The following is a 15,684-nucleotide window of genomic DNA, read 5'->3' as shown; positions in this document are numbered from 1 at the left end:
TGACCAATAAGTTTACTATTAGGCTATGTAAATTTGTCATTGACACTTGCACATACAAAATAAATACACATTATTAGTTCTATCTACTCTATAGAAGTGAGTTGTGAGTTGTCTTTCTCTCTCAAATTTTGATACAATTCTTTGATCCTCAGCTGTATGAGAGTTTTCAAACAGCACAAATGTTGCTGGAGGTCCTCGAACTGAAGAGTTTCTTACATCCCTCTAATGTTTAATTCAAGGTATTTTCTGCATAAATGACCATATTACCTTTGAACACACCATGTTATTCCCAGTGACCTGGGTTTAAGTTCAGCCCGTGCCGTGACGCCTCTCTCATTCAAACATGAGCAGCCTCAGGCTAACTTATAATAGGATCTGATCAATTTGGGTCAGTCTTGTAATGGCAAATCTCTAGTCCCATTGAGAATCACACTAAAGAAAAGCCAAAAGCGCAAGTGTTTATCAGAAAGCCAGCCTAGAGCACTGTCAGCCAAAGCTCTGGATTAATGGTTAGGGTTAGAGTTAACTGGCACATGTTTAGGAAAGATAACATTAGACTCACAAGGATGGCAACATTCATCCTGTAACAAACTCAGTCAGGAGCAAACAAACTAAAGTGCAGATTTGTTTCAAAAAGTAATACATAAATACTCAAATAAGGAACTGATAATTACATACAATACTTCCAAATAAAAGATATGAGCAACAATCTATCATTCTTTATTTTAACTCTAGACATGAATGCAGGAAAAATTATGAACAATGACTTATATATATACACTATATATAGTGTCTATATAGACACTATATATAGTGTCCTGACATTTTATCCTACCCGTCAGATTTTCCTACCAGGGCTTACTGCGCATGCCAAATCAATATTGCGTCTTTTTTCTCATGCTGAACAACAATATTTAATGTATCTGCATTGCTGTATGGGTAGGTTTAGGGTTGGGGTAGGTGTAGACATTAATAAATCATAATTTGACAGGAAGCATTTTTCGTTGTCGAATTGTACTACCTTTTTGTCACGGATCGGCCAGGCCCAACTCTCCACCAATCACAACGTTCCACCTCACCTGAGTACTAATCACGTCCACCTGCACCTCATCCGCTCATCACCATCACTGAAGATAAAAACCCCATCATCAGTCACACACACCGTCCGATCTCGTCAGCTAGACGTGGACTCTTCACCCAGCAACCTGCTAAAACAAAGAACGATATCCTTTACGAATTATACTTGCCTCAAAAAGCCTTACCTTCTGTTTCTGCTCCTTGTGTTCCTCTCCTCCTCCTAGATCGTCAAACCCCGGATCCGTGCACCCTGCAAAGAATCCCTCTCCTCGTCCCTGGAAAAGAGTTCAGTGTGTGTGTGTCAGCACCAGCCTCCGTTTCTACTCCATATCATTGCCATTCATCTCTGTCTCAATAAACATTGTGTTATCACTCACCTTGGGTCCGGCCCATACTGTGACACTTTTAATGGGAGGTAGCAAAATCTGACAGGGTAGCACAAATCAACAGAACACCGGCTTCAGAAAACTTGAAATATAACATATACAGTACATAGCTACTAAAGTGCAAAAGCCATTCAAAATACTTTGATTGTATGTTTGATGGTGTTGGTCGTTTTAGGGCCCATTCGCTCTAAGAAAGATCTAGACTATAACTATAAAGTTTTAATTGCTCTAATTATGTGAGAATAAGGTACAATGATACCGACACTGAGGAACATTTTTACAGCTAATGAACGATAAAAACATTGATAGCCTATCGGCGAATGAATGAATCAAATTGCGATTTAGTTTGATTTGTTCATATAGTTCACACACAGAATCGTCTGCAGCGGTTTCCAACATCATCATAACGGGTAACTTATGACACAGAAACAAAAAGAGCAGTAAATGATGTGGATATTTACCTAAAATCAATTGTACGAAGGAGCAACTCGCCTTATAGGCTACCGTGTTTCAGTGATGAAGCTCTTTTGCAGCTTGTGAATGAGCAGCATACTCTGCTATGCCATATATCCATAACAGTATCAAAAAGATTATTAAAATATGGGGACACTTTTTGTGCCCCAGTCCCCAGTACGGATGAAACGCAAACGACAAAACCACCAGCAGAGTGAGCTGTTGCGAGTCAACACACTGTTCCTGAATCAATGATTCAGTGACTCGCTAATAACGACAGTCAGTTGTTGCCACCTACTGATGTAATGATAAACAACAGAAATAGTCACTAAAAAGCCACTGTTAAAGGAACACTCCACTTTTTTTGGAAATAGGCTCATTCTCCAACTCTAACATAACATGGCCGCAGCAGGCGCAGTGATATCACACAGCGCATGTGGAAATAGATATGTACATTTCCTGAAGAAAATGTGAATGGTGCTTGCTGTGGCGCCTGCTGTGGCCATGTTACAGCAGCAAACTTCCTTGATTATTACGCCGGAATGGGAGTATAGTTCCTAATCATATCGGCCTTTTCATATCACAACTTTTCATTTTCCACCGGTCTTAGTACATGATAGAACTACAGAAGAGTCAAGTTTTAAATAGGAAAAATATCGAAACTCTTTGGTCATTTTTGAACGTGATGCTACCGGTCTAATCGGATTGAATGATCTATGCTAAGCTAAGCTAAAAGTGCTATCGCTAGACCCGGAGATCGGCTGAATAGATTCCAAAATGGTAAAACTCAACTTATTAACTCTGGGGGAGTTGGAGAATGAGCCTATTTCCAAAAAAAGTGGAGTGTTCCTTTAAATAACTTACATGCTTTATATAAATTTGAATGTGTTCAAACATTTTTTGTAACAGGGGCTCATCATTTTCATTTGTGTTAGGTAAAGTGAATGGTAGTTTTGTAAAGATGTGTCAGGTAAAACCTGATTTTTTTTTTTGAAAAGATCCCGAATAGCAATATTTTATACTTGTAGGCTATTACTTTTTCCAAAAGTTGCAGAGCTCACACACAAACACGCAGCCTCGCCCACAAAAACAATTATATTTTCATCCAAATCAATACTTAATTCCCTCAAGAATGAGTGATGGGCCCATCAGTGGGATATACGCCTTTTAATCTTCGGTTCTTCATAGCTCACTCTGTTCTCATATTGATCCTGAAAGCATGGAACAACAGGCCTGTTTTTAGCACACGCCTGCAGCACAGGGCGAGCTTTCTAACCCCACCTCTCTCTCTTTCTCTCGGCTACCCCCAGAAGCTTTCATGTGAGCACAGATTCAAGCTACTTTTATGCACTATTACAGTAGCTCCGCCAGAGGCCTTCGATGAACAGATTATTCCAAGCACTAGGTTGAAATGGGCTTGTGTGCTAAATAACCAAATAGACTACAAAGCTGGAGTGATTTGACGCATTTTTAAAGTCTGTGTCAAATTACTTGGAGAGTAGTTTTATTTCCTGTTTCATGTATGGTTTCTAGTTGTCCTTTCATGACTGACTGACTGACTGATAGATAGATTTTAGATTTTTTACAAATTAAGGTAGTTTCTAAAAATCTTTCCCCCTGTATATACTTGATGTTTTTACAGTCTTATAAAGTCCAAGGGTGGTGGTCATGTATGATAGTGATTTGAGCCCATTTCTAATTCACAAAACAGTGGTACAACTCATCCTGTATATCGACATTCTTTGGTCTCCCTTAAAGTAAAAGAAACAGAGATTGGGTCAGTGGTTTGCATTATGCTGGAAGCTTCTGCTGATTCAGCTCTTCAAGTTATAGAGAAGAGAGCATAAAAGAAGAGAACAAAAGTTCTCCAAACACTCCTGCACACTCACTATGACACAATGCAGCACTACAACACACACACATGCACTGCAGCACATCCAATGCAGTAAGATCCGTCTCAGTTCACTATGCGATGTGGAGACATGCCAAGGTGCAGAACATACTGATTGTGCCTTTACCAGTCCTTCTTCTCACTTTTATCTTAATACATTAGTCATACCATAAATGTTTTATTGCATCTTATCACATTGTCTTACCTTATCTTCGATGCAGTAATCACATGCGTCCAGTCTGTGCAAATGGACGTCTGTCATCTGGGCATTCTTACTGCTGATTTCTTACACTGCTGATGTAGCATAATAGAGTGATATGCACTGGATAACTGACATCATGTTGGATGACCCATTCTTACTCACACTCACATAGTTTTTGATTCTGATGTCAGCAAATGCATCTCTTCTGGCAGTCAAATCAGATGCATTATATAAGCCATATAGCATTATGACAAAATGATATGCACCAAACTATGATTCTTAAAGGGATAATTGATCCAAGAACTCACTCTGTAGTGTGTGTGTCTCTCTGTGTGTGTGTGTGTGTGTTTTGTCCTTATTAGAGCTTGAAAGACATACAGTAGTTGCCAAATATGGAAAAGATCTATGTGATTCTTTAATTATTTTTGTGGTGCTCCATAGTGCAAAAAATTATATACAAATAAAATTAAAATAACAGCTTACAAATGCATACAAATGCTTTTCTGTTGAACTTTTTTCAAAGAATCCTGAAAAAAAATCACGGTTTCCAACAAAATGTTAAGCAGCACAACTTTCAACAATGTAACTGTTTTTACTGTATTTAAAAAAAAAAAAAAAAATGCAGTACAGTCTTGGTGAGCATAAGTGACGTCTTTTATTAAAATAAAGAAATAAATATTACATTAAAAAATCTTACCGACCCATTTGGTCACATTTTTGAAAGGTAATGTATACCACACTAACATATACAAAATATGAATGTAAGTGGGGATTTAATATTTACATAATGTTGCATTGCCTATACTGAACAAAGCATGTATGACAAACATGCATATTTTTTGTTCTTCTCCTATGCCAAATATGCATTATTAACCTGACACATTAACACAATAACCTAAATGCTTGGATAAAGCAGCTACCAAATGCTTAATGGAATCACAGCGTTTCTGAATATAATTATATAGGATGATTTTAATATTTATTATTCAAACTAGTTTACTGTGTTATAGGGTGGTGTAGAGTGATGTTAAATAGGGTGGACAGTTGAGTCCTTTTACATTTTTAAGTCCACCCAGTTTTTTTTTGCACTGACGCTGATGAATTTGGGTTATCTACATACTTCAGCTCTGCTATACACTGCAAAACACTTTATAGCCCTGAGGGTCACTGTGCATGTGTGTGCGTCACAGTTATATTTAGAATATAATTGTTCAGTGATAATGATAGAAATCCCTCACCACACAGTGTATAACACACAAGGAACAGAATGACATGCTGGCAATAGCAACCACATAACGTACATAGCGGCAGTCAGATAAATGTTGTAGCTGTTTGTTCAAGATATGTATCTGCCAGCAGTGACCCTGCTCCAATTATACAGCTAATTATTTGACACCAGCTCAAAGAGGAACACGTTACAGGCCTCCACAAATGAATCCTGTGTGCTGAGTGATAGATACGAGTTTAAATGCATCAATATGTCAGTACAGCTGTACTTTGAGATTACGTTTACATTTATTTAATTGGCATGTACTGTTTTCTATAGTGAGAACTCATAGAATGCATTTTTGCATTCTATATTTTTCCATGTAAATATGTGCCAGGCGGACATTTCATTCTAAAAACACACCACTCAAGTTAAAATAATGCTGCGTTCCATTTGTTCTTGGAGGCTGGAAATTCCGAGTTCCCAGTAGGAAATTTTAACTGGAACGCCCTCGGAATGTCAGAGGAACCACAACTGACTTCAGAATCCAATATGGCTGTTCAGTGCATCAACAGGGGCAAAACAGTAGTGATATATTGTTTATTAGCACTTCTGTTTGCCTCTGTCTGTGGTGTACACAATACTATCCAACCTCTATCTGTACAAAATACTGCTTTTTATGCGTTTTTAATCGATTGGTATTGCTTACAAGTCCATCTTGGTTTTCCAACTTCTGTACTGGAACACGGTCCACTTGGATGTGACAACACTATCTCACCACCAATTAGTATGTATTTTACAAATTGGCTAATTCGTACGAGTGAGGTCGCATTTTGTATGATTTCTGTGAGGGGTAGGTTAGGTTTAGGGGTGGTAATTTGTACGAATTTGCCACCTTATAAAATACGTAAGGTTTTTCACAAAACTTACAAATTTGTACAAGTGAGGTCGTATGAATTCATATAGCCACCTAGTAAAATAAATACAAATTTCCATGAGATCAGGTTGGGTGTGACGTCATGTGCTTTGAAAAAGTTGCATATATCTCAATGCCATAATGAAGGAAACGTTGCATTGTATTTGTAGAGGTGACATAGCAAATGGCTTGCATTAGCAAAACTCATTAAGAGGCGGATGTTTCTCTGTCCTACAATCTCTGTGGAGAAGTTAAGTTAGGAACGAGCGGAGATTGAGGTGGGGAATTCTTGCCAAAGCCGTCCAAATCGGGAAAAGGTGCCGACCTGCCAGAGAAAGATCCCAAACGAGGATCCAGAGAGCACCCAAAGGATGTGCAGTTCTGTAATGAGCTTTGTTCTCCAGGGAGGAACCCTCTCTATTAATGAATATGGTCTGCTATAAAAAGAGCCAAGGCACATGGAGAGGAGAGGGGAGGGGGGGTCAGACCAGGGTGTCTGTTGCCTACTTTGGGGGAGTGTTGCCATCATGCCTGGGCAAAAAGAAGTAGATGCCAAGGTCGTTCAGTTATCCAAACAGTTTTTTTTTTTTCTAGCAGCACCTAGGTTGTGGGTTCGATTCCCACATAATACAATATACAAATACTTGATAAAAAGCACATCTTGAAAGCACTTTCTTTTGGATCAAAGTATCTACCAAATGCATGAATGTAAATGTATTTTTCCCTCAAATTATTTAGTACTTCCCTCCATCCAAAAGACTCAGAGCTGGACTGGTTCCTTTTAAATGGCATTTGGGGCATTATGCCAACCTTCTGTCTCGTATTAATAACCTCTCTCAGTTCAGCTCGACGTTCTGAGGATTTACTGGTTTAGCCCTCTGTTTGACTGTAAGCATTGTGTGGGTGTGAATGGATCCAAAACATTTCAGTTTTCCAAATTAAATGTCTTTGTGTGTGTGTGTAAATAAATCTGGGATTGAAGACGTCTCTATTTGTGTGTGCATTGATGTGGCGACTGGATTTGTGTGTTTGCCATCTCTGCCCCGCTGTGCCGTTGTCCTCATGACACACATAACTGTCAGCTGCGATTGTGTTTCCAGTGAACTGACAGTCGACACAAGCCCAGGAATACCCCTGTGTTTGTGTTACGCATTTCTAGAAGAGAAGGAGAGAAGAAGAGGAAGATAAAAGAGAACAGGAAAGACAGAGACAAGAAAAAGCACAATGGCCAATGTGCAGGGGCCGTTATGTATGAATACTGGTTAGGTAATAGCTTAGCCAGAAATGAAAATTAATTTGCTCACCCTCATGTTGTTCGATGACGTGCATTCAGTCTTGCAAATTCAGATTTGCTGAATCAAGATCTTTCTTGCCAGGTCTGGCATTAATTATGCCATCATTGGTTCTTGCTTTTCGTAGCAAATCACAATGCTGAAAGTTTGAACATGCAGAATTGCAAATGAGATTTCCAGTGAATAATAACTTCAATTTTGATTTTCCTCACCCAAAGCTACTGTATTACTTCTGAAGAGTAGAAATATAGAACTTGTCAGCTCATTGTGTTTTATTTACAGGCATAAAACTTACTGTTCGCAGTTTCTCCTTCCACCTAAACACGAATTTAATACAAATACTTGTCTGATAGTAACCAAGTGTTTTATGCCTTGCACTGCCCATGAGTAAGTTATAACCTTTATTTCCTCCAGGGTGGTCTTTTGTTTGTGTCTGGGCTCTGACCCATTTATCTGGCACTATGACTCATATTAGAGCAGAGATCTGCATGTGTACGTATTAAACTCCCAAGCACTGGCCTCCATGTCTGGGTGCTAAACTTGCATAGCAACCACAGAAAAAGTATTTACAGTGTCATAGTTCAACTACAAGCTCAAAGGTTGGGAAACAGGATTTTTCTCTGTCTTCATTTAGATCTTCTATGTTTGATTTACTATTCTCCTCAGTCAAAAGCATAAAACCATCAAAATTTGACCTTTTTTTAATTTCACATCAATTTGACATTACCAGTCAATTAATCGGTACAAGTAAATCAACAGAAAAAGTGAAGTCAGTTACAACTTTTGGTTCAAACGGACTTTAAGCAAAATCACATTCACAACATTCCCTCAGCACCAAATTGTCACGGCCCTGCTGGTGGGCCCTGGTTGGCCACCAGATGTCACTGTGTGTGGTAGCACATGGCTTGTTGTTTGTTGTTGGTGCCATGTGCTCTCCTGTCTATTGTCTGACCCCGCCCTCCTTGTTATCTCATTATTGTTTCAGTTACTTCACCTGTGTCCTCCTCGTTTGGCTCCCCATATAGTCTCCTGGTGTATGCAGTCCTGTGCTGTTACGTTGTTTGATGTCGGATGTTTCATGTCGTGTGTGGGTTTGTTTGCTTGTGCTGTGGTCCTCTGCCTGCCTGCCTGTTTTTCCCCTTCGGGGTGGTTTTTGTTCATTTTTTGTTGTTGCACTTTATTATTAAAAGACCCACTTTCTCCTGCACTTGAGTCCTCGCCTCATCTCTCGACCGTCCGTGACAGAACGTAACAGCCAAATGAGGACTCAGCGGAGAATGGGCTCACACCATCCACCAGCCTCTAACGTCAGCAGCCCCCTCTACCAACGCATCCTCCAGTTCCAGGCCCTGAGCTCCCTCCGTCAGCAGGGCACTGATGTGAGGAAGTTTGCCCTGAGGTTCTGTGGTGCAGCAGAGGGTTTGGGGTACAATGATGCGGCCCTCAAGGACCTTTTCAATAGTGCCCTTGAGGAGCCCCTCAAATGGTGGAGGATGAGGGGGCTGGACCACCTGACGTTTGGGGAATTTGTGGAGTTCCTGGCATGTTCCCCAGCTAGGGTAGCTGGAGTGCCTCAGGCAGTGCTCGCCGAAGCTGCAGCACCTCCAGTGGTGGCCGACAAAGCTGCAGAAGCTGCAGGGCCCCAGCGGCAATCAAAAGGGTGTCAGAGGCCTCGTCTGCCGCACCCAATACCTCCAGCCCGCTTCCAGGCGTCCCGGGCTGATACTGGCGTGCAGGAACCCCCACTGATGTCAATGCGAGCAGTGTGGTCTGCTCGCGCTCAGCGGCGGTACCGCTCACGTTCCTCCCGAGGCGGCGGTGTCCGCTCACAAGGCTCAGCGGCGGTGTCCGCACACGTTCCTCAGGCGGCGGTGTCCGCTCACAAGGCTCAGCGGCGGTGTCCGCTCACAAAACTCCAGCGGCGGTGTCCGCACATGTTCTTCCAGCGGCGGTGTCCGCTCACAAAACTTCAGCGGCGGTTTCCGCACACGTTCCTCCAGGCGGCGGTGTCCGCTCACGTTCCTCAGCGGCGGCGGTGTCCGCTCACAAAAGCTCCCAGCGGCGGTGTCGCACGTTCCTCCAGCGGCGGTGTCCGCTCACAAAACTCCCAGCGGCGGTGTCCGCTACGTTCTTCAGCGGCGGTGTCCGCTCACAAAACTTCGAGGCGGCGGTTTCCGCTCACGTTCCTCAGGCGGCGGTTTCTGCTCACGTTCCTCAGCGGCGGTGTCCGCTCACAAAAGCTCCCAGCGGCGGTGTCCGCACATGTTCTTCCAGCGGCGGTGTCCGCACGTTCCTCAGCGGCGGTGTCCGCTCACGTTCCTCAGGCGGCGGTGTCCGCACCACGTTCCTCAGCGGCGGTTTCTGCTCACGTTCCTCAGGCGGCGGTGTCCGCTCACAAGGCTTCAGCGGCGGTTTCCGCACACGTTCCTCCAGGCGGCGGTGCCCGCTCACAAAAGCTCAGCGGCGGTGCCACTCACAATCCTTCGGCGGTGCCCGCTCACGATCTTCTCGAGGCGGCGGTGCCCGCTCACGATCCTCCCAAGGCGGCGGTGTCCGCTCACGATCCTCTCGGCGGCGGTGGCGCTCACGATCCTCGAGGCGGCGGTGCCCGCACAAAGCTCCCGAGGCGGCGGTGCCCGCTCACGATCTTCTCGAGGCGGCGGTGCCGCTCACGATCCTCGAGGCGGCGGTGCCTGCTCACGGTCCTCTCGAGGCGGCGGTGCCCGCTCACGGTCCTCTCGAGGCGGCGGTGCCCGCTCACAAAGCTCCTGAGGCGGCGGTGCCCGCTCACAAAGCTCCCGAAGCCGCGGTGCCCGCTCACGATCCTCTCGAGGCGGCGGTGGCGCTCATGATCCTCACAGGATCCCAGCAGCGGTGGCCGCTCACAAGGTTCCTGAGGCGGCGGTGGCCGCTCACGATCCTCACAGGATCCCAGGCGGCGGTGTCCGCTCACAAGGTTCCCGAGGCGGCGGTAGCCATTCACAATCGTCCCGAAACGGCGGTGGCCGCTCACAAGGTTCCTGAGGCGGCGGAGGCCGCTCATGATCCTCACAGGATCAACGAAGCGGCGGTGTCCGCACACAAGGTTCCCGAGGCGGCGGTGTCCGCTCACGATCCTCCCAAGGCGGCGGTGTCCGCACACAAGGTTCCCGAGGCGGCGGTGTCCGCTCACGATCCTCCCGAGGCAGCGGTGTCCGCACACAAGGTTCCCGAGGCAGCGGTGGCCGCTCACAAAGTTCCCGAGGCGGCGGTGGCCGCTCACGATCCTCACAGGATCCCCGAAGCGGCGGTGTCCGCACACAAGACTCCCGAGGCGGCGGTGCCCGCTCACAAAAGCTCCTGAGGCGGCGGTGCCCGCTCATGTTCCTCCAATTCCCAGGCGGCAGTTCACGCTTTCAAAGCTCCCGAGGCGGCAGTTCACGCCTCAAAGCTCCCGAGGCGGCGGTTCCCGCCTCAAAGCTCCCGAGGCGGTTCCCGCTCTCAAAGCTCCCGAGGCGGCGGGTCCGCTCTCAAAGCTCCCGAGGCGGCAGTTCACGCTCTCAAAGCTCCAGGCGGCGGTGTCCGCTCACAAGGTTCCGTTCGCAGTTCTCCCGAGGCAGAGGTATCCGCTCACAAGTCTCCAAACGGCAGAGCCTGTCATTGCCCGTTCCCAGGTGGCAGCTCCACACACCGCTGTGGTGGCGCGGGTTCTGCCCTGGGTCCCCATCCCGCCGGCGCTGCCTCAGTCCCCAGGTCCCCTCTGCCGCTACATGGGCCTGGCCCACCATCTCTCCCCTGATCCGCCTCCGGCCCACCTCTCTCCTAGACATTTTTATTTCAGTTTTAGTGTGTGGGCGTCTGGAATCCGCTCCTTAAAGGGGGGGTTGTGTCACGGCCCTGCTGGTGGGCCCTGGTTGGCCACCAGATGTCACTGTGTGTGGTAGCACATGGCTTGTTGTTTGTTGTTGGTGCCATGTGCTCTCCTGTCTATTGTCTGACCCCGCCCTCCTTGTTATCTCATTATTGTTTCAGTTACTTCACCTGTGTCCTCCTCGTTTGGCTCCCCATATAGTCTCCTGGTGTATGCAGTCCTGTGCTGTTACGTTGTTTGATGTCGGATGTTTCATGTCGTGTGTGGGTTTGTTTGCTTGTGCTGTGGTCCTCTGCCTGCCTGCCTGTTTTTCCCCTTCGGGGTGGTTTTTGTTCATTTTTTGTTGTTGCACTTTATTATTAAAAGACCCACTTTCTCCTGCACTTGAGTCCTCGCCTCATCTCTCGACCGTCCCGTGACACAAATAAGATTTATAGAAACTAAACTGCATAAAAGCATAATTCAGAAATCATCATGGTTATAACATCACAACCACAAGCTCATTAACATATAACTGCCCACATTTAAATTTGAACATTTATTCAGTAACTTGACCCACCTTGATGACAAACTATGCAAGTGAACCAATCATAAAAGAGATCATTTACATACACAAGTCTTAAATGTACAGTGGCAAAAAATAGCATGTTCAATCCTAAAGCCACCATTGTACAATGAAACAATTTGGGTAACACTTTATTTTGATAGTCCACTTTAGATGTTCTACTAGCAGTAAGTAACTTTGCAACTACATGTCAACTAGCAGTCATTAAAGTATTAGTAGACTGTCTACTTAATATCTTCTAACACTTTATTTTGATGGGTCCACAACATACAACATACTGACTATGATAAACTTTGCAAGTATATGTCAGCTTATTCTACTAACCCTAAGCCTACCCTAACAGTCTACTCTGAGAGTTAGTAGACAAGTAGTTGTAAATTAATGAGAATTAGTTAACATGTAGTTGACATGTAGTTACAAAGTTACTTATAGTTAGTAGAATGTCTAAAGTGGACTATCAAAATAAAGTGTAACCAAAATTTGTTGGTGAAACGATTTTTCCTTAGTGATCGTTAGTAAATTTAATGAATATTTATAAATTCAGGGCAAGTAACACAAAAGTGAATTTTGAAGTAGAAAGATTGAAATAATATTTTTTAAAATCAGATCCAAAACTTCCACAAAGTTCCTGTACTACTTCCACTGGAAATTAATGACTTCCGGCCTATTGTTTGTTGAATATAGTGAAAAGGCGGTTTAATATACAGAGAAAGAGTGAAAAAATGGTCATAAACAACTAAATGACTGTTTTTGGTGCAAGAAACTTGTTTCAGCCTTACTTTGAAAAAAAACAAAAAAAAAACAAACAAAGCTGTGCTGGCCAAAAACAGCTGTAGGTTTTTGTGTACGAGCGTGAGTGTGCATGAAAGAGAAAGAAAATACACAACGAACAGCAATAAGACAAGGAGGACACCTTTTTTTTCACTCAAATGACCTTTAATGTTATAAATACAAAGTTGACAGGCATGGACACGTGAGCCACACACACACACACACACACACACATGTCCGGCCACACACGCACGCGCACACACACACACACACACACACACACTCATGCGGCTCACTTGTTCGGTCTAAGTGCCTCTGCACCAAAGCAAAAGGGGCAGCCAGAAGAAAACTATCGATCTTGTCTGCCTGCGTCCTCTTCATTTGTGCTAATACAGGTGATGTTTCACACCAGAGTAAGAAAATAAAACAGCAAAACAAATCAACAACAAAAAAAGTCCATAAACATATCCTATAGTTTTTTCTGTTTTAGTAAAAGATATACATTACTTAATATAAGTTACTATAGTTTTATTAAATAGACAGAGCTTCTTGCAGAGCTGGAAGAGCCCTAAATGTTCATACGATGAGGAGTTTCTTGACTTGGTTTCCTAAACACCAAAGTGTGTGAAGCATGTGTACTTTCCCACTTCACCAGTCCAGTACAAAGCCGAATCCCTTTAAGACAGATCAGATAAAGCCAAAAGCATGAAAGACCATGTTCATAAAACGGCGACTTTACATTCAGCATCTGCTTTACTGCAAGGATGGACATTGAGGTGCATTCAAAACCATTAAAGACAAAAAAAAAAAAAAAAAAGAACCATTAAAGACTGAAGCTGCAGTGACTGCAGTGGGGATTTCATTGTCACTAAGATATATATATATATATATATATATATATATATATATATATAATATTCTGCATGAAGGGTAATTCAAATGACATTTCTCTCAAAAATGTAAATTGTCATCATTTACTAACCCTCATGTCGGACCAAACCTGTATGACTTTCTTTCGTCAGTGGAAAACACACAAAGAGATTTTGAGAAATGTCTTCAATTTTTATTTGTCAAAACAATGGAAGTCAATAGGGTTCAGTTCAATGTCATTTTGGACCCCATTGACTTTAAAGTTCTTCAACATTTATTTTCCACAGAATAAATAAAATCATACATGTTTAGACAAACTTGAGTAAATGATGACAGCTTTTTTTTTTGTTAACTATCCCATTAGGAGAAAATTAAGCCTGGTTGCTATTGAATATTTAAGTTTTTGCACTTTTTGGACATGAAAGTCAAAGTGTCATTTGAAAGTGCCAAACGCATAACAACAGAGGGAACACATAATACACCAATATGTTGACCATGACAACTAACTTAATGATATTTGGCTACCTTGAGATTATTGCCATTTCTGATAAACATTTAAATTTGGCCATTTTAACTTAAATGTTCTACTAAACATCTTCTACTAAACTACCAACCATTTTCTGCTTTCCGTAATTGTGGGCCACTACTAACGACGTGATGATCTCAGTTTAGTTTTCTAGCCATTCTCACACATTCTCCCTCATTTTAGGTACAAATCCCTAGGAAGGTTGAATTTGTGTATGTTTTTTTTGTGTGTGTAGAAATGTGACAGACTCAGTGTGTGTGTGTTTGGCTGTGTGTGACCAGTGGGGTAGGGGCTGTAAATAGGTCAGGGGCCCCCTTGGGCCCCTGTGTGATTCTGTGTGTCACCCCTTACACAACGAGCAGGCAGCTGTCTGAGAGATTCACATTAAATCCCTACTGAATGTGCAATTGTCAATGTACACGCAAGCACTTGCATTTAAAGAACGGGCTGCTCAGATGTGAACGTCAGTAAGCAGAGATTAAATGCTCGTGAATATTTCATGTTCTGCTCTTGGAAATCAACTGCAAATGAAAAGCCTCTCCACTTTCTCTCTTGTCGTAAAACAACTTTGACATCTTCCGAGGCCTCAAAGTCACCTGTTTATTCCTCCTGGAAGGCAGACCATGTGTGTGTGTGACCATGTTATTGACTGATTACATCAGATGCTTTGATTATGCCTGAGAGACGTCCTCAGCTTTAACCGTCCTGACTGCAGTATTATGCGGAGGAACTGACTCAAAGTGGTGATGCTACTAATTAACTTTTTTTACATTTTTCAGTAGTGTGATTTTTCAGCTGTTTTCAAAACAGAGATATGGGTGTTTTGTCTGCGCTACTTGTTGGAAAACATATTTTCATTATTGGGATGTCTGATCCATTTTAACCAACGGTTCATTTAAAAAAAAAAAAAACAACGACATTAAAACGCTGCACTTTATTTGAGTTTGATTCCAAAAAAAAAAAAGAGTGCCAAGTAAGTTATTTTGATTATGATTGCAAGGTTATTATGATTGGATTGCAAATCTAATAAGCCTTATGATATCTAATGATAACTAATTATATCCTTAAAAATATATTTCTTGTAGGGAAGTGTGCCTGTAAGTTAGCCATTCTAAATTATGAATAGTCTGTAGCTTGATAAGCTGCATTATCGAAGTAGCTTCTGAAACACTGATTCTGAATGTGCACCAATAGCACAAAGACACAAAGAGGGGGAGAAAAAGAGAATAACTAATAAATAAAAGTTTTCAGTCTGCCAGAGATGATAAAGGGCTGATCCGGCTCTGTAGTGTGTGTTTGTGAGCATCAGCGTTCTCTTCCTGCTCTAAGCTGTTGTCACACTGCAGTCGAGCCTCCGCTGTGTTACAGGATGCCAAGAGCTCAAGAGGGGTTATCAGAATGGAGGACCTCTCACATACACTGAGCACGTGTTTGGCAAGGGAGGTGATCTGACTCCACTAAATTTCCCAGTAAACTGTCACACACCCCATAAAAATGATCAGTGACCATATGTGTGGGACTAATGTGGGAGATGTCGTTTCAGGCTGGAACAATGTTCCCCAAATTATGTTGTGATGCCATTTGATGATGCACCATATACAAGGTCATTATGAGAACATATAGTGCTGAGAGCAGCTGTCATTCTTTCCTCTGGACTCTGATCCATAATGGGTTAAAA

Source organism: Onychostoma macrolepis, chromosome 20 (assembly GCF_012432095.1).
Source record: "Onychostoma macrolepis isolate SWU-2019 chromosome 20, ASM1243209v1, whole genome shotgun sequence".
NCBI classification, from domain to species: Eukaryota; Metazoa; Chordata; class Actinopteri; order Cypriniformes; family Cyprinidae; genus Onychostoma; species Onychostoma macrolepis.
The sequence above is the reverse complement of the archived record's forward strand: the minus strand, read 5'-3'. Positions refer to the sequence as shown.